Source organism: Anolis carolinensis, chromosome 5 (assembly GCF_035594765.1).
Source record: "Anolis carolinensis isolate JA03-04 chromosome 5, rAnoCar3.1.pri, whole genome shotgun sequence".
Taxonomy (NCBI): Eukaryota; Metazoa; Chordata; class Lepidosauria; order Squamata; family Dactyloidae; genus Anolis; species Anolis carolinensis.
The window spans coordinates 95,738,161-95,766,090 of NC_085845.1; the positions used below are offsets into that span (position 1 = coordinate 95,738,161).

The 27,930-nt window shown below is 40.3% G+C and overlaps 1 long non-coding RNA gene across 2 annotated transcripts; it reads left to right on the forward strand.

Moving 5' to 3' along the window:
• Positions 1-16: 16 nt before the first annotated feature.
• LOC107982902 (uncharacterized) lies at positions 17-19,367 on the forward strand. 2 transcript variants are annotated; one of them, XR_001730329.2, is made up of 6 exons: positions 17-230; positions 3,373-3,423; positions 16,451-16,594; positions 17,403-17,504; positions 18,249-18,360; positions 18,842-19,367. It is a non-coding gene; the product is annotated as an uncharacterized LOC107982902 (long non-coding RNA). The 2 variants fall into 2 exon arrangements; XR_001730328.2 differs by lacking the exon at positions 17-230 and adding an exon at positions 3,077-3,258.
• Positions 19,368-27,930: the final 8,563 nt, after the last annotated feature.

The following is a 27,930-nucleotide window of genomic DNA, read 5'->3' on the forward strand; positions in this document are numbered from 1 at the left end:
TGGAGGGGATGGTGATTGGTCATCCCTGATGGAGTTCTCGCGTGAAAAGGAGTCTTTCGCGTGGTGGACGCAGCTCTATTGACATTGCGCCCTATAGCTGTTGTCACTCAGTTCAAGACCTAAGAATGCTCTTCCTGGTTGGAATAGGGTAGTGGTGGTCCATACTTTTGAAGCATCCCTCATGCCAATTAGTCTTTCCACAGCCCAGCAGAAAACAAAGCATGACATAGGTAAGGTAAAGGTAAAGGTTTCCCCTGACGTTAAGTCCAGTCATGTCTGACTCTGGGGATTGGTGCTCATCTCCATTTCTAAGCCAAAGAGCCGGCGTTGTCCGTAGACACCTCCAAGGTCATGTGGCCATTGGCATGACTGCATGGAGCGCCGTTACCTTCCCACCGGAGCGGTACCTATTGATCTACTCACATTGGCATGTTTTCGAACTGCTAGTTTGGCAGAAGCTGGAGCTAACAACGGGTGCTCACTCCGCTCCCGGGATTTGAACCTGCGACCTTTCGGTTTGCAAGTTCAGCAGCTCAGCGCTTTAACACACTTTGCCACCGGAGCCACCTAGATGTGTGTATGCTCAGAAACAAGTCCTACTGCGTCCTGAAGGATCTATTATTACAAGCAGTCCCACAGTTAGGAACAAGATAGATTCTGCAGGGTTGTTGAATTTGGATGTAAGTAGGGACAGGGACATTTTTGAAGTGAAAATCCAGCGTTTATTTAGTGTCAGAAGCAAGCTGAGATGTCAATGCCTTGGTCCTTTCATTACTGGCTGCTACTTTCAGATGGATGTCAAGTGGTGCAATGCCTGCTAAACAGTATAATTTGTTCATTTGGTCATGGGGGTCCTTTGTGCCAAATTTGGGCTAGATCCATTGTCGATGGAGTCACAGTTTCTCTGGATGTAGATGAACTACAACTTGCTGAAATTAAGGTGAATTCCCCTCAATCCCTTTGTCATGGTGGTTCTGTATGACAAGTCTGATCCAAGTACAGTAGAGTCTCACTTATCCAAGCTAAACAGGCCGACAGAACCTTGGATAAGCGAGTATCTTGGATAATAACGAGGGAATGCCGTGGATGTAGCGTACCTAGATTTCAGTAAGGCCTTCGACAAAGTCCCTCACGACCTTCTGGCAAACAAACTAGTAAAATGTGGGCTAGACAAAACTACGGTTAGGTGGATCTGTAATTGGCTAAGCAAACGAACCCAAAGGGTGCTCACCAATGCGTCGTCTTCATCTTGGAAAGAAGTCATGAGTGGAGTGCTGCAGGGTTCCGTCCTGGGCCCGGTTCTGTTTAACATCTTTATTAACGACTTAGACGAAGGGTTAGAAGGCATGATCATCAAGTTTGCAGATGACACCAAACTGGGAGGGATAGCCAACACTCCAGAAGACAGGAGCAGAATTCAAAACGATCTTGACAGACTAGAGAGATGGGCCAAAACTAACAAAATGAAGTTCAACAGGGATAAATGCAAGTCAATTATCCCCAAACTGCACCAATATCCAAAGTTGGCCATGTTGGGTCTGTGTGCCAAGTTTGCTCCAGATCTGTTATTGGTGGACTTCAGAGTGCTCTCTGGATGCAGGTTGAACTACAACTCCCACCTGGATGGGTCAGTCCCCCCAAACCCCTCCAATATGTTATTTTGGTCACGGGGGTTCTGTGTGCCAAGTTTGGTACAGGTACGTCATTGGTGGGGATCACAGTGGTCTCTGGAAGTGGGAACCAATAGGAAATCCGCTGCATAACTACACCACTGGCCAAATGCATACATACATTCACTTTTATTATATACACTAGGTTGGTGATGCCTGGGTTATTTGAAAAAGGCATTGTTTGTTTTTGGATGTCAGATAATATCTGTTTGGTAATTTGTGACCCTATTTATTAGGGGGAAAAGCCCGTATTTGCTTTTGTTTTGTAGGAATGATTCTATTGAAAAATGCAGAAGGATGTGGGTGAACTACAACTCCCAAAATCTTGGGTCAATCCTTCCCAAAACATGCCAGTATTCAAAGTAGGCCATGTTGGGTCTGTGTGCCAAGTTTAGTCCAGATCCGTCGCCAGCTGGGTTCAATGCTGTCTGGATGTAGGGTGAGCTATAACTCCCACCCGGGTGGGTTAGTCCCGCCCAAACCCCTCCAGTATATTCTGTTGGTCATGGGGGTTCAGTGGGCCAAGTTTGGCCCATTTGTTTTGTTGTGGTTCAGAGTACTCTTTGATTATAGGTGAACTATAAATCCCAGCAACTACAATTCACAAATGTCAAGGTGAGTTCCCCCTCAAACTCCTCCAGCATTTTCTGTTGGTCATGGGAGTTCTGTGTGCCAAGTTTGGCCCATTTGTTTTGTTGTGGTTCAGAGTACTCTTTGATTGTAGGTGAACTGTAAATCCCTGTAACTACAACTCCCAAATATCAAGGCCAGTTTCCCCCTAAACCCCACCAGTATTCGATTTTCTGCATATCGGCTACTTGTGACAAGTTTGGTCCAGATCCATCGTCATTTGGGTTCAGGGTGCTCGCTGGATGTAGGTGAACTACAACTCCCCAAACTCAAGCCCAATTCCCACCAAACCCCTCCAGTATTTTCAGTTGGTCGTGGGAGTTCTGTGTGCCAAGTTTAGTTCAATTCCGTTGGGGTTCAGAGTGCTCTTTGATTGTAGGTGAACTATAAATCCCAGCGACTACAACTCCCGAATCTCACCGTCAATCGCACCCCAAATCACGTGTGTATGCAAAGTTACCCATGTTGGGTTTGTGTGCCAACTTTGGTTCGGATCCATTGTCGTTTGGGTTCACAGAGCTCTCTGGATGTGGGTGGACTACAACTCCACTAAATCCAGAGCAATTCCCCCCAAACAGTTCCAGTATATTCTGTTAGTCATGGGAATTCTGTGTGTCAAGTTTGGTCCAGATCCGACATTCGTGCAGGTTGCAGTGGTCACTGGAAGTGGGAGTCAATAGGAAATCCGCCACATACATACACAGCCAACCAAATACATACATACATTCACTTTTATTATGTAGGTAGGTAGATAGAGCTTTTGATAGCATGACGTGTAAGGGATTGGTGTAAATGGGATGAGGAGAGGCAGGTGTTTCCCATAGTGTTGGCCTCTTTGGCACAGGCCGCCCTGAAGCAGCAACCTCCTCCCTCCTCCTCCTCTTGCAAGGCCAGGCGGGGCCTCTTCTCCTGCTCTCCCCTGCTCTGCGATAAGGAAGAGTTGGCAAGTGACGCTGCGGTGAGTGAGAAGAGTGGAGCTGGGCCGCTCGGGGAGAGGAAGGGGCTTTTACATCACTTTAATACTTTTTAAAATCACTCCAACCTTATGGGCATATTTCTTTCTCTCCTGCAGGGCAGCTGTCGCTTGTGCACCAAGGCAGTCCCAAAGAGGAAGAACAAACAGGTAAGGAGATGTTGACCGTCGAAAAGTCCAGGGATTTCTTAGGAGGATCCGAATGGAGGGGTCTTGGGTTAGGATCGGGTTCAGTTAGGGTTTCTTTAAGGCTCCTTCTACATTGCCCTATATCCCAGGATCTGTGGAGACTCATATAATCCAGTTCAATGCAGATAATGTGGGATCAAATCCTGAGCTATAAGGCAGTGTTGATCCAGCCCAAGAGCTTTCTTTCCCTGCAGCAATGTCATCATCACACCTATTTACAAACCCTAAATAATGTCTCTGGGTCCTCCGACACTGCTTTTGACGCATTGTACGCATCAGTGGGGTTGAAACTTTTGATGAAAATGAGGATCAATTACATATATATTTTAGATTGTTGTTGTTTTTCATGTCAATGCTTCCTTGCAAAACAAAACACCGTTTGCAGGTGCCATCTTGGAAGGGGGAAGCTCTCTTTGAGGGAATTCCTCCCGAAGATGGTCTCTACTGTACCAGGTGTGTGTGTGTTGCATCCAAACAAGGGAAGAATGCCTTTGTTTATCAAATCACAAAAGAAGAATGCTTCAATTGATCATTTAAACAATCAAAGCACTAAGGGCCCTTTCACACTGCCCTATATCCCAGGATCTGATCCCACGTTTTCTGCTTTAAACAGGAATATATTAGGGCCCTTCCAGACAGGCCCTATATCCCAGGATCTGATACCAGGTTTTCTGCTTTAAACTGGATTATATGAGTTTCCACTACCAGATATTCTGAAATAAACAGAAAACCCCAGATCAGATCCTGAGATATAGGGCCTAAGATTCCTAGGCAGTTTTTTAAAATAAAGTTTGCATGCTTTAAATATACATAAATTTCTTTTACTGCATAAAGACGCTTGTATCTATTTTGATACCCTGGTGGCTAAGTGTGTTAAAGCACTGAGCTGCTGAACTTGCAGACCGAAAGGTCCCAGGTTCAAATTCTGGGAGCGGAGTGAGCGCCCACTGTTAGCTCCAGCTTCTGTCAACCTAGCAGTTTGAAAACATGCAATGTGAGTAGATCAATAGGTACCGCTCCGGTGGGAAGGTAACGGGGCTCCATGCAGTCATGCTGGCCACATGACCTTGGAGGTGTCTATGGACAATGCCGGCTCTTCGGCTTAGAAATGGAGATGAGCACCAACCCCCAGAGTCAGACATGACTGGACTTAACGTCAGGGGAAACCTTTACCTTTACCTATCCATTCTGATGTGAGTCTGTTTTGCCCGGAAGATAACAAGCCTGGCAAACTGCCTCAGAGGTAAATTGTGGAAAGTTTGTGCTATTTTGTATTTTTTCAAATATACCTGCACTTTCTGGGTGAAAAAACATGCACAATTGAGTTTCCAAGCCATCTTGACTGAATCTTGCCTTCTATTTATTGTTGTTATTGCCTGCTTTGCTGTTTTTTTTTTCTTTTTGCTTGTGCTTCTAACAATGTACACTTTCAACAAAATGCTGTATTTCCTCAAGTCTGACACACTTTTTTCCTATATAAATATGTCTAAAAATGGAGCATGTCTTAGAAAGGCAGGTGTATCTTATGTATTTGTGGAGGTGGTGGTGGTGGTACTGAAATTAGGGTGCATCGTACAAACCAACAGAAAAAAATAGTAATGTGTTTCACTTCTGTAAAAAGACTGTTTCAGCAGAGGGAGGAGCAGGAGAGAGGTTTTACAAAAGCAAGCAGCTTTTTTTTCTTCTAAGCAAGGTTTAGAATTCTCAAACTATGTCAATAGTCAGTGTTCACTCTCTTTGTGTTTTAGAAGAAGGAAGTATTTCAAAACAAAGGTAGCTTAAAGGCCCTGAAGTATTCTATCATAGAAAGAGGTTCCCTATTATGAGGCAATTTAAGAGCAGAGAAGGAGAGATTTGATCTTCTAGCAGTATCTATCCTTCAGATGGAAAGACAGTATTGAATGGAACCCAATGCATTATAGAGAAAAGTAAATACAAGGATTGGGTGTAACATAACATCTTTGGAGAGCCACAATTTCTGTATGAGATTCTTTCCCCTTATTTATGGTATTTAATGCAATTGTGACTGATTGAAAACAACACCCCAACCTAGTGTAGTTTTCTCAGTTCTCTTACCGGTGGAGCCCCCGGTTGCACAGTGGGTTAAAGCCTTGTGACTTGAAGGTTGGGTTACTGACCTGAAGGCTGCCAGGTTCGAATCCAACCCAGGGAGAGCGCGGATGAGCTCCCTCTATCAGCTCCAGATTCATGCGGAGACATGAGAGAAGCCTCCCACAAGGATGGTAAAAACATCAAATCATCCGGGTGTCCCCTTGCAGATGGCCAATTATCTCACACCAGAATCGACTTGCAGTTTCTCAAGTCGCTCCTGACATGAAAAAACGTTCCCTTACAAGATTTATTAATTACTTATCAGCTTGTCATAAAGGTGTTGATAGTTTAATTTTTAAAATATAATTTTGTGTGTGCTTATATCTATAAGAAGAAGACCGAGGCAACAAGTGGTCATATCAGGTCTAATTTTATTTGCCTAACACATGTACAGTGGAATCTCAACTTAAGAGCATCCTAACTTAAGAGCATTTTGAGTTGAGAGCTGTCGCTCAGCATGTGTTTCGCTTTGACATATGAGCAGTGCCAGAGGGAGCGCTAGTGCAAGAGTACAAGGCTTTAGGGCTTCAAGGAGCAGCCTCTATGCCTCGTGCTCTTGTCTGCTTTGGGAGATTGCTGTCCATTTTGCTCTCTGAGGAACTTTGGGTTAGTTGATTTTGTGTGGTTTTTATTCCTGGTATGTTTGGCTTCATGAAGAGAAAAAAGGAGAGACAGCAAGAGAGGGAGGGAGGCTGGAATGAGTACAGTATGGGTTAGGGTTAGGATAAGGGTATAACAAAAATGGGGGGGGGGCAGAATGGATTGCATTTCAGTATATTTCAAGGGGAAGATTCAGTTTGTGATAAAAGCTATTTGAGTTAAAAGCTCAGTCATGGAACAAATTAAAATCTTAAGGTTTCACTGTACTTAGAACTGAAATTTGTATTGCTGGGTCGCTCAAACATTATTGGAAAGATCTGCTCTCTGAAAGAGTCATGTCATAGAGCAGCCCTTGTACCTTCCATTGACCATGGAATGGAAAAGGAACTCAAACGTCTCCTCAAGAGTCCCTCATCTCTTTTCCCGTTCCCAGGTCCATTCACCTTTTTAAGTTGATGTATGGCTGGGGTGCAGGAGATAACTCAGCTATTCTACCCAAATAAGATGGCAAAATGTCCTCTAAAGCTCATATGTAGCTGGGCCATGACCAATTAGAAATATACATAATGATCAAACACTAAGAAATATTAAGACAGATATCTTCATTCAGCTTTCCAAGTAATAATAGAAGCTGCCTGTGATGTACATTCTTGGGAATAAACAATGTTCGACACACGGAGGACACTTTTAGGTACATAGGTGCTTGTAAAAGTCCACACATTTAAGGATGTTTTGGAGACAATGCATAGGAAGTGTAATTTGACTCCTCTCTGGAAGTATAGGTTGATAATCCCTTATTTGGAAATCCAAAACACTCCAAAACCTGAAATGGCCCATATGTGTGTCTTATAATGATACCTTGCTTTCTGATGGTTCATTGTATACAAACTTTGTTATCTTATCCAAAAGATTGTGTCTAAATTATCTTCAGGTTGTATAGAAGGTGTGCATAAATCAATTTTGCATGTAGACTTTGATCCCATCTTGAAGATATCTCATTATGTATATGCAAAGATTTCAAAATTTGAAAAAAAAACCCAAAGTGGAAAACATTTTAAGTCCTGAAGTATTTTGGTTAAGGGGATAATAAACCTGTACCTATAAGGGTAAAATATTAAGAGCAGCCTTCCTACCAGTGTTGAGCCCATCCCCCAACTGTAAGATTAATGCTGAAATTCCTGCAGAGGTACCTTGTTCTGAGTTGGCACATTTTGGGCTTTACTGCCTATTTATTTATTACATCATTTATATGCTGCCTTCCTCCCCTAGAGGACCCAAAACAATTTACAACGTACTATACAACAATGAACATAGTTACAAATGGTCAAATCCATAGCATTTAAAACATCCCAAGTAAAAAAAGATAAAAACATTGCAAGTAAAAACAGTTAAAATTACACAATCCGAAAGCGTCGATCCAAGGCCAGTCCAATGTCAATTCTTCATTGCACATATGGTTCAATGTCTCTTATTGCTGTTGTGTAAAGCCTTGGTCCCACAACCAGGTTTTTAGTTTCTTCTTAAGACCATGAGGGAGTATGCAGATCTGATGTCACTGGAGAGGGAGTTCCATAGCCTGGGGGCCACCACTGAGAAGGCCCTGTCTCTCATCCCCGCTAATCGCTACTACTAGCTGGTAGCAGCTCTTAAAGGTGTCAGAAGAAAACGGCCAGGCTTTTGAGGCTGTTATTCTACTCGGCCAACAAATGATTCCCATAAACCACAGCAACGTGTGGCCGGGCACAGCTAGTTGTGTTTTTCTGGTGGAGGAAAATGTTTACTTGCTTCCATTATTAGAACCAGGAAATAAAAATAAAAATGCCTGAGATGAGTAAATGGCACTTTGTCATACGTAAAAGGTACTCTTAAGCAGTAAACAGATGAGATAAGTCTTGCAAATAATAATCCAGATTCTAAATTTTTAAAAAATGATTGTATACACCTTCTCAAACCTGTCTGTATTTTTCTTCTAACAGCCTGTCTTAGTTAAGGCAGGCAAGCAAGTTGTGATTTTGTCATCAAGGAGGGGAACATATATCTAATGATCAGGAAGTACAGTAGAGTCTCACTTATCCAACACTCGCTTATCCAACATTCTGGATTATCCAATGCATTTTTGTAGTCAATGTTTTCAATACATCCTGATATTTTGGTGCTAAATTCGTAAATACAGTAATTACTACATAGCATTACTGCGTATTGAACTACTTTTTCTGTCAAATTTGTTGTATAACATGATGTTTTAGTGCTTAATTTGTAAAATCATAACCTAATTAGATGTTTAATAGGCTTTTCCTTAATGCCTCCTTATTATCCAACATATTCGCTTATTCAACATTCTGCTGGCCCGTTTATGTTGGATAAGTGAGACTCTACTGTACAATAATAAGTAACTGTGGTAAATGTCTACCACTCTCACCCCCTTTTGAAAGTATTTTTTCTTTTTAAAGCAACATTAAATGTGTGCTTTTCTGAAGAATTTCTGCCATTGTACCAGCTAATTCAACAGTTTATAAGAATATATACAAATTTATATTAATTCAATGGATTATTTAGAAATATGGATAATCACGACAAATAATGCTATGATATCTGAAATGCAAGAGAGTATGATTCCCTTCTTGTTCTCTCTAATTAGCCCCGTTCTCCACATGAATTATTTGCAGTGTCAAAAGGTACTTGTTGGGTGCTACAACTCTTTACCTTGGCAGCTGGCTTCTTTACAGTGCCGGGCTGTGGTGCAGGCTGTTGAGCAACCAGCTGCAACAAATCACTCTGACCAAGAGGTCATGAGTTCGAGGCCAGCTCGGAGCCCCATGTTTGTCTTGTCTTTGTTCTATGTTAAGGCATTGAATGTTTGCCCTATATGTGTAATGTGATCCACCCTGAGTCCCCTTCGGGGTGAGAAGGGTGGAATATAAATACTGTAAATAAATAAATAAATAAATTTACAGTGCTAATGACAAGCTTTTAAAACTACAACCCTTTCAAATACTGGCCAATTCAGCTTGGAAAGATCCTGGGGATTTTTGTGCAAAAAGTACTTTCCAAAAGTCTAAAAAATGCTTGGGCATGATGTGGCCCTCCAGATGTTTTGAACTGTAAGTCCCAGCAACTGTAGTCAGGATAGCCAGTGGTGCAGAATGGAGGGTCCTTGATTTCTACCTCATTCCACTACTCCCGGTGGCACAGTGAAGGTTGGGTTGCTGATCTGAAGGTTGCCGGTACGAATCCAACCAGGGAGAGCATGGATGAGCTCCTTCCATCAGCTCCAACTCCATGCGGGGACATGAGAGAAGTCTCCTAGAGAATGGTAAAAACATCAAAACATGTCTTTGGCAAGGTCTTTGCAGGTGGCCAATTCTCTCACACCAGAAGCAATTTGTAGTATCTCAAGTTGCTCCTGACACACACACACACACACACAAAATCTCATTCCAAATCCTTTTGATGTTTACTTGTGAGCAGGCGCTATACGATGCACAAGCCAAGCAGGAGAAATTGCAGAGACCCTGCTTCTGTAGCAAGGGAGCAAGAGTAATTCAAGCTGCATTAGAAACTGTTTTAAATATAAACAGTATTTCAAGGTCACTGATTTGTCACAGGAAATTACACAAGGAAGGGTTGAGAGAAGATTACTGTTGTGCCTCTTTTAGGGAGTTGCTCTGAGAAGCTATTTGAGAAATACAGAAAAATGGATCACATTGCCTCTGAGGTATCTTTACAGATCTTCTGAGAATGCCTGAAAATCAATATTCTCCTAATTCATATTTTTTTACATTGATAGAACACCACGATGATGTTCAACAGTAATGTTCCTTATAACATTAACATGATGTCCTGATGTATTTATCCGTTCCACAAACTCTGTTCACCAGTGCTTACTTTTAAAAAATATCCATTGTAACAGAGAGTTTGTATTTGCAAAACTGGTGATGATGTCATAGTTGGGAATAGTAATACATTCATTTGAAACACATATGCAAATGGGAACTTGGTCTGTTCTTTCACTTGGTTTGCAAAGGCATATTGTCAATTTCTCATTATTGGTAATAAAAAGGCTGAGAGCCAATGTGGTATAATGGTTTGAACACTGGACTGTGACAAGGCCTTGAATCCTTATTCAGCCATGATCTTGGGCAAGTCACACTCTCTCAGCCTCAGAGGATTGGGAAAGGCAAACGTAGGAACAAATCTTACCAATTAAACTCATTGATAAGTCTTGCCATAAGTTGGAAATTGCTAGAAAGCACCTAACAACAAAAATGCAAATAGTAAAACATATCTTTTAATCATTACCTAAAATGAGCAAAATATTCCTTAGGCTCTAAGACGTTTAAGAAGTATTTGAATATCATAGAATCATAGAATTGGAAGAGACCTCGTGGGCCATCCAGTCCAACCCCCTGCCAAGAAGCAGGAAAATCGCATTCAAAGCACCCCCCAATAAATGGCCATCCATGATCCAGCCTCTGTTTAAAAGCCTCCAAAGAAGGAGCCTCCACCACACTCCGGGGGAGAGCGTTCCGCCGCTGAATATGGAAGGCTTGACATTGCAAAGAGTTTGGTATGAATGCTCATGGACTTATACAGAACAACAATTGCTGCATTACATTTTTTTTATTAAAACAGTTTGAAGGCTCACTAATTTGGCTTTTCCTGCTGCCTTCCCAAAGTGCAAGCAAATGTCTGCTATGAGAAGCATTAGCTAGTCGGGGAGGTTTCTGTCATAATCTAGATCAGTGGTTCTCGACCTGTGGGTACCCAGGTGTTTTGGCCTACAACTCCCAGAAATCCCAGCCAGTTTACCAGCTGTTAGGATTTCTGGGCCAAAACATCTGGGGTCCCACAGATCAAGAACCACTGATCTATAACCATGCAAAATAAGAATTCTAGATTATGTGAGGAACCTCAACAAAAAGAGGAAAAAAAACAACCTCCCACTGCATATGTTATCCCTACAGTTTAATGGACGGTGGCTGTGGTAACACAGTTGTTCTGTCCTCAACCCACACATGAGTGTTGAATTTACATAAAAATAGAACAGCTATTTTTATTTCAGTCATTGTAATGAGGAATTCAGTCAGAATGACAGACTAATCTGTTTGTGCAAGGAGACATTTTGGACCTTATTCTAGCCCAAAGGTAGGCAAGCGTGGTAGATCTTTCAAGAGAGTCTACCCAAAATGGAAATGATCTGAGATACATTTCTGGGTTTGAAAACTAGATGATGTGTTGTTGTTTTAAGTTAAACAGCTGGGACATCAGTGGGCTGCAGCACATTTAAAATCTGGATTTGCCTTTCTCAAAAGTAAATTCATCCTTCTATTAAGTAAGTAAGTAAAGTAAGTACGTTATCATAAGTATTTATTTGACTGAAATAAAGGCAAGAGTTGCAGAAAATGTGTTGAGAAGCAGCCTTGGGGTGTATGCTGACAACTCCTATTTTAATAGCTGGTGTTAGTTCTGTTCCTGCACTGGAAGAACTGCTCCTGCACAGGGCAGCGTTGTCGCAATGAGTTAAACCCTTGTGCTGGCTGAACTGCTGACCTAAGCGTTGCCAGTTTGAATTTGTGAGACAGGGTGAGCTCCCGTCTGTCAGCCCCAGCTTCCCATGCGGGGACATGAGAGAAGCCTCCCAGCAGGATGGTAACACATCCGAGCGTCCCCTGGGCAACATCTTTGTAGACGTCCGATTCTCTTACACCACCAGCAACTTGCAGTATGTTTGCTTCTGACACAATAAAAAAAATCAGGAAGAATAGTCCTTAACTATACCACATAGCTGTCACTCTGGAGCAGCTTTTACACAGGGGTTATAGGAACAGGGATGGAGAAGTCACTTGTTTTATCTTTAAAATGTTTCCTAATGGTATGAAAAGAGAGAGAAACACTGGTTGAGGAGCTGGAGGATGTATTCAAAAGAAAAGTATGGGAACGCAGCACTGTAAATAAGGATTTACATTTCTAGACAGGATGAACAGATGCTGTAGCAAATGTTTTAGTGGCACCAGTCAAATGCAGAAATTGTCTCATCAGACAATTGTCTAAAAAGTAATGGAGACAAGTGGGATGTAACAGCATTTGTGTGGTATGGACTTAAGATCATAGTTAGCAAGATGTCATAGTCAAAGAAGAATTCATCCATTTAAGACCCTATGTTATTTTTTCCCCTCATTAGGCTGCACAAAAAACAATGACTGAAGTAGAGATAAGCTCCAAGCTTATAATGATGTTACAACTTTGTTCTTATTATGCACAACAATTGCAATACTAACAATACTATATACAGTATTGAAAGAAATAGCTGTGTTAGTCTGCATTTATTTGTTTTCCTACACTTGGTTGTACGAAAGCAAATGCAAATCCTTGCTTGTAAGTCATTTTGAGTTTAATTTGTAGATAGAAAAAGCAGGGTATTAATGCTAATAATCATAGTAATAGTACACACAAAATAAATAGAAATGGTAAGCATTTGCAGAGTACAGTAGAGTCTCACTTATCCAACACTCGCTTATCCAACGTTCTGGATTATCCAACGCATTTTTGTAGTCAATGGTTTCAATACATTGTGATATTTTGGTGCTTAATTCGTAAATACAGTAATTACTACATAGCATAACTGCGTATTGAACTACTTTTTCTGTCAAATTTGTTGTATAACATGATGTTTTGGTGCTTAATTTGTAAAATCATAACCTAATTTGATGTTTAATAGGCTTTTCCTTAATCACTCCTTATTATCCAACATATTCGCTTATCCAACGTTCTGCTGGCCCGTTTACGTTGGATAAGTGAGACTCTACTGTACTTCAAGCTCTCTGAACATACCATATTAGGCTTACAAGTTATGGTTCTCGAATGCAAAAAATCAAACACTAGAAAGAGAAACAGCTGAATTGAGTTATGTTCATAAATTAAAATCCATTAGCAAAAGAATGAGACACGGCAATAATTTCATGGCACATGGCACATATTAATATACTAATCTTCACAAATACATAGTTAGCAAAAAAAAAAATTCCTTACAGAGGTCCCAAGGAGAGTGGCTTTTCGTATGCAGATTAATTGCTTTTGCATATCAATGCTAACTGGCTGCTTTAAAGAAGGTTAGAAGATACATCAAATAGGTGTGTCAGGTGATAGTCATTGTAGGATTCTGTAAGTGCATCCAAGGAAATATATTCATCTCCAAGAAAACTCATGCTGAAATATAAATAAGTGTTGCTAGATTCTTTTTTTCCTTCTCTTTAAAAAAAAACCCTGTAGAATTTTTATATAGCAGATTTCAAAAGTTTGGCGTTCTTTCTGAAAGTTCCATGTGCATTTCAGTATTACATGGCACCAGAAAAGCGTACCATTGTAACAGTTCTTATGACAATCCTATATTGTAGGCATGCATCTCTATACTGCAGATGGGGTGGAAGAAGCTGGATGATTAGGGGCTCGTCTAAAGCTGCCTCATAATTTGTAGCTAAAATGAGATTGGAATTGGATACTTCCTGAGTTGCACTTCCAAGCCGTTATGCTATATCCCTTCTTTATTAGCACTGCAGAATGATTAAAATCTGATACTGATTTAGTGTCAACTGCACAAATGGATGGGGACGACCCACTGTGGTTTACAGTACAATTGAGCCAACATTTCTTGCTTCTTGTCAACATGTGCTCAAATAGGCACATGATATAATGTTGTACATATCCCTCCTGTTAAAGACTTCCTTGCTTTAAAACTGTAAACAAGCTGGCGAGTGAACCAGCATGCATTCTGGACTTCATGGGTTAATATATGTTTGTTTCTTTATTAGCCAATGGAAAGCTGATATTACCGTAACAGGTGTGTGGTGACATATGCTGTGCTGCGGAGTTTTGTTCTCCTGATCTTGTATTATTTGTTTACTTGTCTGACTTCTAATGCATGTGTTCTTTTCCTTGTTCATTTTCAGAGTGCAGTTTTTGTTTTGAACAGGTATAGACATTTCTATTTATGCTGGTGCATATTACAAGAGATCCAGCATATTTTGAATGATCTTTTAATGTTTTTGATACAGTTAAATAAAATATTTTACTCTCTTTTAGAATTATTCTCCAAGGCAATCAACCATTGATTGTGAGCTAATAACTCTGTGTTACATTGTCTGCTCTGCTTTTGAGCTGATGTTTAATTGGGTTGTGAATTTACAATTAAATTATAAACTGAGAGGAAGTCTAACAATTCTGATAGTCATTTCTGTCTCACTTCTCTACCTGAATCCAAAGTAGCATGAATGGAATTGACTATATTGGCATAAAGTTCACTTGAATAGAAGAGATTTAAGTTTTAAAAGAAAGCGCTTTGTTGCAGATTCGTTTCACTGTTTGAAATATTTTTTTTATTGTGTCAGAAGCGACTTGAGAACATGCTGCAATTAGCTTTCTGGTGTGAGAAAATTGGCCGTCTACAGAGACGTTGCCCAGGGAATGCCTGGATGTGTTTCCATCCTACTAGGAGGCTCTCTCATTTCTCTGCAAGCTAGAGCTGACAGACAGGAGCTCACCCCGTTTCATGGATTTGAACTGGCAACCTTCAGGTCAGCAACCCAGCCTTCAGGTCAGCAGTTCAGCTGGCACAAGGGTTTAACCCACTGCGCCACCGTAATAAATAACAGCATCTTAGATCTTAAATTTGGAAGAGTAACATTGGCCATCTATCATGTAGGATTACAGTATTAAAGCACTCTTGAAAAATGCTCACCCTGTTTAAAAATCTCTGAAGAGGGAGAGCCCACCATTCTCCAAAGTAAGTTATGTCTTTAACTGATGAGCAGGTCAATAAGTTCTTCCTAATGTTTAGGTGAAATCTCTTTTTTTGTAATTTGAATCCATTGGTTCATGTTCTAAGATCCTAATCCAACACTCAAACCATAGTGGATAATCTCCACAGCGAACTAGGCAGGGGGAGTGTGTCCCTGTTGGTTCTCCTGGACCTCTCAGTGGTCTTTGATACCATCGACCATGGTATCCTTTGGGTCGCCTAGCTGGGATGTGACTCTGGGGCACTGTTTTAAAATGGCTCCGGTCCATCCTTGAAGGACAGACCCAGAAGGTGGTACTGGGAGATGCCTGTTCGACTCCATGGTCATTGACCAGTGGGGTCCCACAGGGCTCTGTACTTTCCCCTATGTTGTTTAACATTTACACGAAGCCTCTGGGAGAGATCACCCAGAGGTTTGGAGTTCGGTGCCATCTGTACCCAGATGACACCCAACTCTATTACTCATTTCCACCGAAAGCCAAGGAAGCCTCTCAGACCCTAAACTGGTGTCTGGCAGCTGTAATGGACTGGATGAGGACAAACAAATTGAAATTGAGTCCAGACAAGACAGAGGTCCTCCTGGTCAGTCATAAGGCAGATTACGGTATAGGGTGACAATCTGTGTTGGATGGAATTACACTCCCCCTGAAGATGCAGGTCCACAGTCTGGGGGTCCTTCTGGACTCATCGCTAAGCCTGGAGGCCCAGGTGTTGACGGTGACCAGGAGGGCTTTTGCATAATTAAAACTTGTGCGCCAGCTGCGCCCATACCTTGAGAAGCCGGACTTGGCCATGGTGGTCCACGTCTTGGTTACATCCCATCTAGACTACTGTAATGGGCTCTACATGGGGCTCGCAGTTGAAATCACCACAAGCAGAGTCACTCTGGGTAAGCAATTAGGCACTATATATAAGTTCATTGTTGCTGAGTATACCAACTCCTGAAGAAGGGGATTTTCTCCCCGAAACAGGGTACAAAAATACCCGGGAACCCCTGTAGACTTGGGACTTTATTTGGACTTTACTTGCGAAGACTTTTTTGAGAGCGGTGCTCCATCATTATTTTCTTCATTCCAGTATACAGCAACATGACCAACTGTTTGTTTACTTTGTTTGGAAGATATTTTCATTGACTATGTATCCCTGAAGCCTATATACATTGGAACCAAATATCAGACTTGGATATTTTTGTGTTAGAGCTGTTGCTCCTTTTCATTTTGTCTGGTACTGCCAAATTGAGCTTTGTACGGGGAACTTTAATAACAATATATGCTATTTGGACATATTTTCTTTGTACATAGACCATCTTGTGTTTGTGTAGATACTTTACAAGTATTCTGGGATTTTGTATAGGAGAAAAGCGGGATATCAATAAAAAATTCTTCTCCTTCTCCTTCTAGCACCACATGGCTCTTAAGCTATTGTTCTCCATAATTACAATTTTCATTCTAATTTAATTTAATATATTTTATGTTATTGTAGTTTCATCTGCTCCAAGGAATTGTAGCCCACCCAGGGCAAAGTACAGTTTCTTCTCGCTAGCGCCAAGAATATAACTTCAAATTCAGAAGACAATAGATCTGTCGCCATTTCAGACGAAGACGAACAAATGGAGATTAATATCAGGTATCACATAGTGTTAACTGTCTTATTGGCTCGTTTTCAAATAATGTGTGTGTTAAACCTTGTTTGAGACAAACCTTTTAAATTTAGATATTAGGTTACTAACTTGAATTTTAAAAAAACTTGATTATTTCACTAAAATGCATAAAATATTCTGCAATTAATTAGGGCAACTTTTACATTTCCAGGAAGTTACAGTTAATGCTCATTCATAAAAGCCCAGCTGTTGTAAAAAGCAGCTGACAAAACCATGTTTACTGCATTCTTTGCATTGTTGCATCAGGCTACTGCATTTCCTGGTCAGATGGTCCACAGACCTATTGTTCTTTCTCTCTATAGCCATCTTTTGATTTGGATGCTTAAAATTGTCTAAGGAGAAACAATGTTCTTCCAAAGGTGTGTGGCTTGCCCGTGGGCACATCTACACTGACCATTTCTGTCGGTGTGTATGCGGATTAGCTCTGCTAAAAAGCCAAAACACCTTTAGCCTTAACATGAATAGAAAACAATCATTTTGATCATTTTAGACTGCTCTTCAGTGCCCACGTACTTGGAATTAAATTACAGTTTATTTCTGAAAAAATATATGTAAGATAGTGATATTGGCTGCCTCTTTCTGCATGATCTTCAACACTATTGTATCCTTTTTCAGATTAGATTAGATAACTAGACCCCCCCCCTTTATTATTGTTTTTGTTTGGTCATTATCTCTTAATCAGATTGCAATATGTTGCCTATTTAGATTGTAATTTGTTTGGCACTGAGACCGATGTGTGATGTATCATCTTCATTATGTGTTCAATATCCACAGAGCTGTGACTCAGGTTGGCCGCCAGCTTGCATTAATTGGGGATGAGTATAACAGGGCATACACTGGCAAAATGGAAGAGTCTCTTTTTCATCTCACCAAAAGGTAAGCCCTGTCTCTGGGAAGTTTCAGTACTTGTTGCACTTCGAGAAATATTTCTCTGTGAAAACAGAAAGGAAGGAAGGAGGGAGGGAGATAAAGAAAGGGGAAATCTGCTGCAATTATAGCACAAGAAGCAGCAGGCCAGGATGGAATCTCGCCCTTATTCATTAGATGTCACTCCTATATTGCATGTTTGATTTTTAGCTATAATACAGTGGGCCCTTCGTATTCACTAGGGTTTGGTACCAGGACTTCCTATGGAAATCCATGGTGCTCAAGTCTCATACCATTTCATAGTAAAATGGTGTCCCTTATATCAAATGGCAAAACCAGGTATTTCAAAAAAATATTATCAAGCCATAAATTGTTAAATCCATGGATACAGAGTCCATGGATATGGAGAGCTAGCTGTATTGTTTTCTTTGGCTTGTACTACTAGTTTCTCTCCACATCCTCTTTCAATTGAGGAAACATGTCAACCCTCACTGATAAAGTGGCTTCAAGAAAGAAAAAAACAGATTTAAATCATGAAGAAAATTACAAAATCTTCCTTTCCAAAGTCAGCTGCATAATGAAGAACATGGCCAACATGGGGAAATGATTATTCTCCATATTTTACAATTGTTGTTTTTAATTTGATGAAAGACAGTAAATGCTTGCATAGAGCTTGTTTTTATGATGTAATAATACCTCACATAGTTTCAAATCAAATTCTAATATATTAATTTATCCTACTTTTTTTAATAGGGTAGCAGCCAATGTTTTTCAGAGTTGTTTTTGGAACAGTTTTAAAAGAGTTATGGAAAGTTTGGTGAGTTTCTTGAAAAGTGGCTGGAAAAAGAAGACCAACCATATTTCGGTAAATTTATTTTACTCTGCATAACATTTCAGTTGCAGAATGGGAATAGAAATAAATGTAGCAAAAAAAGGGAGACTTATGGTAGTAATAGTAGCTATGTAGCTATGTAAATTATTACATATTGTGTTTAGGGAGCGTAGTCCCAGATTATATGCACTTTATTGTACTAAATCTCAGGTTCTTACCCTCACACCACCTTGCATTCTGAGGTAGCTCAATGTTAGGGTATTACTATTTACAGAATGACCCCTGTATCCATGGAGGATACATTCATGCACATATAGTGGAAACAGGAATTTTCTTTGTGCTCCCAATAATTTCCTTTATGGTAACTTCTACAGTCCTCTGGTAATTCCCAGCAAAAGCATATTATATAGGATCATGTGGCGAATCTAGAAAATGTTTAGAGGACATATTTTGACAGATGTTATTTGCTACTTTTAATGATTTTAATCCAATTTTTTATCCTTTCTCTGAACAGATTATTTGGGTTCCTCTCAAGTACGTGTGCTACAAATGGGTGCCGGCCACCCTGTTTGCTGTTTTGATGTGGTGGCTAATCACTTATGAACCTCAGGACTAATATGAAGTTGCTATTGAAGGTCACTGCTGGACTCTGACCAGTATATATCTCACCCAGGTGGAATTTGCTTTGTGTGTTTGTTTTTTAAAGTTGTCTATAAAAAACCCTTTTCTATTTAAATTGTAGGCTAGTGCTGGGTCACTGCTGTTTTCATACTTTTAAATATATGCATATATATATTAATACTAGGTTGTTGCTGGGTAACTACCTGAATTGCTTGTTTTAAAATATGTATTTTCAGGTGATTCAAGTCTGTCTTTTATATTCTTCGTAAGATGTCCATTTTGTGTTGTTTTATAAAATGGAAGATTTTTGAAAGATGACAGAAGGAATGCTGGCCATCCTTTTAAAATATTTGAACTGCAAAATATGTAATAAAAATGAAAACCTTGGGACTGGAATAAAATTAACATTTCTGACACAATTAATTTTTATACCTGAAAATTTTGTGTATTTTATCTCCCTTGCGCATATCTAAATCTAACTACCTCCAGGGCTCAATCATATTTCATTACTGACTAGCTGTGCCCGAGCACATGTTGCTGTGGCTTATGGGAATCCTTTGTTGGCCAGGTGGAATAGCAGTGAATAGCCTTGCAGCCTCAAAGCCTGGCCATTTTCTCTTTATGGGAATCCTTGTTTGGTGAGCTGGAATACAATGGAATAGGCTTGCTGCTTGGAAGGCTGGATACTTGCATTGTAGGAGAATGGTTTTTTAGGCTGCTAGAATTGCAATGAATAGCCTCACTACTTCAAAGCCTGGCTGCTTGCTACCTAGGGGGATATTTGGTTGGTCAGCTTCAATTCTACAGAGTAGTATCACTGCTTCAACCTGGCTACCTTCTACCAAGGTTAATCCTTTGTTGGTCAGGTTGAATTGAACTGAATAGCCTTGCAACTTCAATGCCTGGCTGTGTTATACCTAGGGGAATCCTTGTTTGGCGAGCTGGAGTAGCATCCTCAATCAAAGCCGCTTTGAAGCCTGGCTACTTCCTTTTTAGGGGAATCCTTGATTGGCCAGTTTGAATTGCTCTGAATAGTCTTGCAGCTTAAAACCCTGGCCGCTTTCTACATAGGGCATCATTGCTGGCCAGGTTGAATGGGATGGAGTAGCCTCATGGCTTCAAAGCCTGCGGGTTTTCAACCTATCGGAAATCTTGGTTGGCCAGGTTGAATAGCACTGAATAGCCTTGCTGCTTGCAAGCTTGGCCACTTTCTACCTTGTGGAATTCTTGGTTGGCCTGGGTGAATAGTAATGAGTAGTTTTGGTGCGGCAAGTATGAATGCTTCAATTAGTCACCTTAATTAGGATTTAATGGCCTTGCAGCTTCAAAGCCTGGCTGCTTACTCCTTGTGGGAATCCTTTGTTGGGAGGTGTTAGCTACCCCTGGTTGTTTCCTTTCTGGAATTTCCCTGTTTTTAGAGTGTCGCTCTTTATTTGCTGTCCTGATTTTAGAGATTATATTGTTCTGCATAGTTATACCAAAGTAATTATTATATATTATATTTATAATATATTATCTGCTTAGAACAGGATTGAATGAGGCCCCTTCTACACAGCTGTATAAATTCCACACTGAACTGGATTATATGATAGTATGGACTCAAGATAATCCTGTTCAAAGCAGATACTGTGGATTATGTGCCTTGGCATTCTGGTTTATATAGCCTGTGTGGAAGGGCCTTGAATCTACACTGCTATATAATCCAGTTCAAATAAGATAATCTGTATTTTATAGGCAGTGAACTCTGCCTGTCCTTCCAGGCGCCATTGTGGCTCAGGGAGTTGCTAGGACACGAAGGGGGTGGGGCCTAAAGGCGGTGGGCCTACCCTTCTAACTGGCAGGCAGGGGGAGAACTGTGTGTGTGAGGAGGGAGGGAAGCCCTTCCAAGAACAACAGCCCTGGCAGCTGGCTCTCTCTCTCCACCTGCTCTTCTTCACTCTCCAGGCTACCCCATCAGCTGTAAACACAGTTGCCCCCCTCAGGGCAAGTGCAGAGAGTGAAGGGAAAAGAAGGAAGTGTACCATTCTGGCCAAAAAGGTAGAGGGGAAAAGTGAAAAATAGATATAAATAGAAAAATAGATATAGGCCAATATTTTTTTTGGGGGGGGGGTGTTGAGTGAAGGAAATACCTTGGATGTGTTAGTGTATTGTGGCCAAGTTTGGTGGCATTTGGTCCAGTGGGTTTGTTGTTAACTTGGTCCTAATTATGTACATTACATTTTTATATACAGTATTCCCTCACTTATTGCTGGGGTTAGGTTCCAGGACCACCCGCAATAAGTGAAAATCCACAAAGTAGGAACACTATATTTATTTTAATATTTATGCATTATTTTAGTAGTTATACACTATTTTAAGTCTTTATCAACCACTCGTGTGTTAATAAATTGCCTCCTCCTCCCGTTGCCGCTTGGGCTTCTTTTCTCTCCCTTTGGCTTCTCCTTCCTCCCTTCCTTAGGCTGTAAATTGTAATTTTTTATGATTTATAATAGTCTTTTACAGTTTATTGAAAAACCGTGAAACAGCGAATCCATGAAAAGTGAGCCGTGAAGTAGTAAGGGAACACTGTATAGATTGGCATGGTTCCTGCCAAAATCCTGTTTTTTTTTTCTTCTTCTGCTGCAGAAGCAGCATCCATTAGATGCATTTTGAATGTTCTTTCACTTATCAGTTTGACTTGATTTTCAGTGTATTCTCTGTATCTTGATTATTATTTTCAAACTGTCTTCATGGCTAGATCTGCTCTTTACATGAGTTTCTACACTTGACACTGTGTGCTGGAGCTTCATGATTTGATGGCAATTTCCTCATTTTTTCTAAACACTCTGCCTCCTTGTGGAGTAGTACAACAATTTGAAATATCTCCTTTATCTAGAGGGCCATCACATTGGAGTCTATGCCCATTGCCAGGCTTTCACTCCTTGGGCATGTTGCAATTGAGCTTTGCGCTTTAAAGCCCTGTTTGGAGGGAGCAGGCCCCCAAATTGTCCAACATTGCTGCGGGGACTAGGGTTCTCTGCATGGCTTTAGTCTCCATCATGAAGTTCAAATCCAACTCCCATCAATCTTATTCGGAGAAAGCCTTCAGAATCTTTGGTTAGGGTTGGACTAAAATGCTTTCTCGTGGAGACTTCCTCAACTTCTTTCAAAACCTACAGCTAGGTCTTATATGTCAACTACACTGAGAATTCCAGTAGATATTCCCAGGATTTCAACCTCAAGCTGTCATGAATGATCTAGTGTCCCTTTGATTCTGGGGAATTTTTCTGTAGCTGCACTTAAGCTGCTTTTGCTTGGCACCAACAGCCACAAGTGCCATAAAAAGAAAAAGGAAAGAACAAAAGTTGATTCAATGTTGCTTCACTTCTGACTAACGTTTCATGCCTGAAATTGTTGCTGTGGTGTCTGCTATTATCTCACTTCAGCAGCCATCAGTTTTGGGAGGACAGATTCCAGTGGCTACTTCCCCATTTCAGCCTCGTACTCATAACAATTTGCTCCGATTTGGCTGGAAAGAGATTTTGTATAAGCTACCCCTACTATTGTTGTACAGAGTTTGTGTGGACTACGGAAAAGCCTCTTTCTCATGTTCCTCCTCCCCCTGAACCACCGAGAAAACAACTCTGGCTAAAGCCATCGATCCAGAGCTCAGTCCTCTTGCTCTTTTTTCTTCAAGCATCCACCTCATCACCGTCATCTAAGTCTGACCTGTTGTCTTCTATCTCGCCTTTTGAAACACTGGCATAGTTTCTACAGGCATGTTTACTATGACAGGCACAATACTTACCCCCAAAAGTTCTCAGTAAGCTGTTCTGATCACTCATGCTCTCCAAATCACCAAATACCTAATTGAAGGTATCATGGTTTCCTTGATGATGACTATTATTGCACATGTCAGTGATTTTGCACTTATGTCTTCTAGGTTTTCTGACTTCCTACAATTGAAGCAAAGGTTCCTACATTATACTATTACTTCTTGATTTTGCAGTAATAAAAATGTTGTTCATTTCATCTCTTAAATGCTACTTATCAATAGTCTCATGGCATTTTAAATATGCTGGCAAACCCCTTCATGAAAACATTACTCAAAGAACCTGCCCCCACATTTTGCCGGACTGGTTTCCCAATAGAAACCTACTGCTGGTCCTTTTGGAAACATCTTGGAAGCCATTTTTGCTTATTGTAATCTGTGACATCAGACTTAGAAAATTGCTTTTTTTGCTTGGCATCACCAGTACCAGATAGGCTGGTGAGTGTTATGTCCATTGGGTTGACCAGCCTTACCTGTGGTTTTATGGGGATAAGGTGGTTCTGAGGCTAACCATTTCATTCCTAAGGTCATCTCAGCCTTCCACCTTAATGAGGTGACACTCTGCCTTCATGAAGAATGCTTCCTCAGATTTAGTATGTGCACTCCACTCTGGGAACAGTAGTCTTTTATGTTGACCACTTCCTCCTTTTTGGAAATCACAAAAATATTTTTTCTGTTCTTCAAACAAGATTCCTCTATTTTATCTCAGATACTCTTCAAATAGGTTGCAGCAATGATTTGTCTGGCCTGAAAACTTGCTGACAAGCAATCTTCTATCAAAGTAAAACTTATACTACCAGGTCATTCGGTGCATTACAGGCATCCCTGAGAGGTGTCTCCCTGCATGACATTTGTAGGACTGCCATTTGGTCTCAGCCCTCAACATTCATCTCATTACAAACAGTACCCTAGATATGAAGAATAGACTGTTTTTAAGAAAGTGAGGGTTTGGGCAGGAACCATGCTAATATGTTATGTGGGGAGTGGTCAGGGTTACCACCAAAAGACTTACATAAGAGCTCTAAAAGGTTCTGAATAATGCACTGCACAAGCACAGATATTTGTGAGTTCACAAATGATCATTAAAAGTGCTGTTATTACAGGTATACAACTTTTTTTTTCATTCCGCCATGTGACTTTTCACAAAGATTGCATAGCTGTATACTGGAATCTGCATCCCTGAAACACTTGGGTTCATAAAGTGTTTGAGAGAGCTGAATGTGGTATGACAGTGTTATTGTACCTTTGTGTAAACACTCATTTCCTACATTTAACCACTGGACTCTTGTCAAACAGGTTTTACATTTTATTTGGAGCAGTATTTAAAGAAACGTGTGTATCTAGTTTATCAAACATGACAGCAATACAATATCAAAGCAGGGCTGGGGTGTGTGTGTGCTGGTGATGGGTGTTAGGATCTGTTTCAGCATAACCATACACAAACACACAACCAGTGTTCTCTCCATACAAGTTGTATGCTTATGCAGGGTAAGCATTTCAATCTGCCCTTCTGTTTCACAAGTTAGTTCACTATATGTAGGTGTCTCCTGTGAAGAGAGTGTACAGACAAAATATCTCAACACGTATACATAACGTGATTTACTCCAGGGGGAAAATGTCCATCTAATGTGAAATCCCATATAAACTGACTCTATGAAATAGAGATTCATATAATTTACAAAAATAGGCAAACCAGTAATCCATTCTGGGTTTACTCACACATAGCGCAAATACACAATGTAGCATAGGGTGGGCAATGTGCCCCATAGAACATATGCAACCCCTAAGGTCTTTTTAGCGCCTCCAGGTGACTCTTGGGGGATGTAAAGTCATTGTTTCTCCATGTTTTGAATCCTCCAGGTCATTTTAGTCCCAGGAGAGGTCTTTTTCAAACACAAGAAGCCAACAAAAATACCACGTCCTGTTATACATATAAAAAGGTCCCCCATGACCTAAAATTACCAAGGGCTGATAACAGAGTGAAAACTCTCCCTCTTGGTAATGTTTTGGTCCCCTTAGGGTACAGTATAGGATGCAATCTTCTAAGGTCTCCCAGAGGGCTAAGAGAATTCCCTAGCTAGCCCCTCATCTCTGGTTTAGCATTATGAGAACAGGGATGTTGCTTGTTTTCTTTCTCCTCCACCTCTCTTTGTTCCTTATGCACTATAATGGTCTCAAGTGAGAATGTTTTACAATTGCATTTCAATCAGAAAAATAGGTTTGACCCGAAAACGAGGTTTATAAACTAAATGTTGAGCCTGGCTTTCAAAGCAAACACAACATTTAGTTGTTACAACGAACTGGTTTTCTGCAAACCAGAAAATAAGTGATTGAGCAAAGCCAAAACTAGCATTAGAGTTAGCAATTTTACAGAGGGGATAGAGTTGGGACAAACAGTTCAGCATTAAGTTACCACCTCAGATGTACTTGGATGTATGGTTTCTCATAGAAAAGGTGGTTTTCAAATAGCTACTTCAAGTCAGATGAACATTCAGACCACTTAATAGATCATGAGACCTGTTAAAATAGAAATTGAGAAGTACTAGAGCAGCTGTGGTACTTTCCAGATGTATTGGACTGTAACTCCCATGGTCATTCTACCTAGGGAAAAGCTGGTTAGTAGTCAGCTGCAATAAATCACTGCTGACCAAGAGGTCATGAGTTTGAGCCAGCCCAGGTCCGAGTAAGCTCCCGATATAGTCTCGCTTGCTGTTGACCTATGCAGCCGAAAGACAGTTGCATCTGTCGAGTAGGAAATTTAGGTACTGCTTTATGTGGGGAGGCTACTTTAACTAATTTACAACATTATAAAATCTCCAGCAGTGTGCAGAATAATGAGGAAGTATTCTATCAAGGCCTCGGTGTCACAAGTGGACAGTGAAGCAGCAGCTCCCCCTGTGGCCGGAATTGAGCATTCCCTCATGATGCCGGAGGCTGGAATGTTAAATTGCCTCTGTGTCTGCCTATACGTGTCTGTCTGTATATGTCGTATGTCTAATGGCATTGAATGTTTGCCATGTATATGTGCATTGTGATCTGCCCTGAGTCCCCTTCAGGGTAAGAAGGGCAGAATATAAATACTGTAAAGAAAGAAAGAAAGAAAGAAAGAAAGAAAGAAAGAAAGAAAGAAAGAAAGAAAGAAAGAAAGAAAGAGAAAATGAGAAAGATATAGTCTAATACATTTGAAGGAAGTCAGTTTGGGAGAAGCCCACAGAGACAATCCCAACCAGATATACCTGTTCTCTGAAGAAAAGAAAAATAGTACTATGTTGATGTTATGGTTATTCATGAAGGGTTGCCTTCATGCTACATGACCAAGTACTTGGACAGAATAAAAAGCACAGAAAGAGCTTATAGTTCCCAGATAGATATATGAAGAGACATTGCAAGTGTAACCTCATCTATTAAAATAAATGCACATCAAGGAGCATTCTGTAGCCCAGTGGCATGTTCAAACCTAAATGGGCTGTATTATAATGCTTCCTGGCCTAGGTTGGCTTCTGCTCCCCACCCTCAATGTGTAGATATATGGTACTATAATAGCTTCATAGCTTACAGTAGAGCTTCTTAAACTATGGCTCATGAAAAAATTGGTAACAGTAACAGGATGTTGAATACCACCTATTTATACCAATCAGTTAGCAACAACATGCAGTGTTTACAGTGCACTCTGCAGAAGATGCTTTAGCTGTACTCCACAAAAAGAAAAATCGGCCTGTTTAGCTAGCCTTGGATTTATTATCAGTAAATGTTTGGCTTATATACATATTTTAATATACCTATACACCTAGGGCCACGTAAAAATTTCTTGGACCAAAAGGGATCTTGAGTGGAAAAGTTTTAAGAACCCTTGACTTAGAGCACTGAAATTATTCTTGGTGTCTGTTTATGTGCAGGTGCATATACACACATAAACACGCAAGAGAGCAAGGCCTACAATATCTTGTAAAAACATAAACATTTAAAAATGTCCCCAACTTTTTGAAAGGCATTTCTAAACTCCTCCATAAAGTGTTGCCATTTACCTTTTAGTACCAGCATAATTTGTTCAGCAACTAGATTCTACAATAAGCAGTTTCTTTGTAGAATGTTCAATGATGCCATCAATTTCTGAAATACAAACATAATAGGCTGACATGCCACACCCTTCTGATAAAACATAGAAAGACCTCTGAGGTTTATCATAGTTAATGTTTACACACATCATAGAAACTGTCACCACAGTTTCACAGAAACTTCCCTTCCTTTTCCAGCTTAGTCTTGAGCCCCCAAAAGTCAAACCACAGTGAATCTAAGAGACAGATGGAATGGAAGTGAAGTTGAACCTCTGGGAAAACTGTAGGAAGGGACAGCTCCATAATTGGGAGAGGGTAGCTACATGAATGTTTTTCTGCTATGGGACCCTGAGAGTCAAACAGATTGATATCTTCAGAAGTGTACTATTAATGAAACTCATAGTAAGAAACCTAGGAAAGACTCATTTAAAATCACTCCAAATACAAATACAAGTGGCTAGCTACCTCCTCTATCGCCTTGCAGGTTAAGGGTCACAGACAATAAAACAAGACAATTGAATGTGAAACTCAACAAAATGGCACAGCTTTAATGGTGGTTTTCCAAGTCAGGAGGCATATTTATAATAGTACTCAGGTAGTCCCTGAGTTACAAACATCCAACTTACAAACAGTTCATAGTTAAGAATGGGGGTAAGGCAATAGGAAATGAGATAAATCTATCATTCCAAAGGGAAATTAACTCCTGGAAGAGTTATCATGGGGAAAGGGGGTCTCCACTGAAGCTTTATCTCCAATCCTTGTTTCCACAGCAAGCCCAATTTTTCAAAATCCAATTATCACAGGGACAGAAACCTATAGTGATACTTACATAATGCATTACATTTTTGTGGTTTGAAATTTTGTGTTTCAAAACACAGATTTACTATGAAAACCATACATATTTTTCTTTCAATCACGTGCAAATTAAAATCTTTCAGTATCGACTTTTTAAGACATCTTACTTAATGGAATTACAAATTTCACTACTTCTCAAAATGACAATCAAATTATAACAAGATGTAGATTTTCCTGCAGTTCAGCCATTTTGCACGCTAATAATTATTTTAACGAACAGGCTAAAAGGTAATTAATGAGTACAGAGAAGGGTAATGAGGA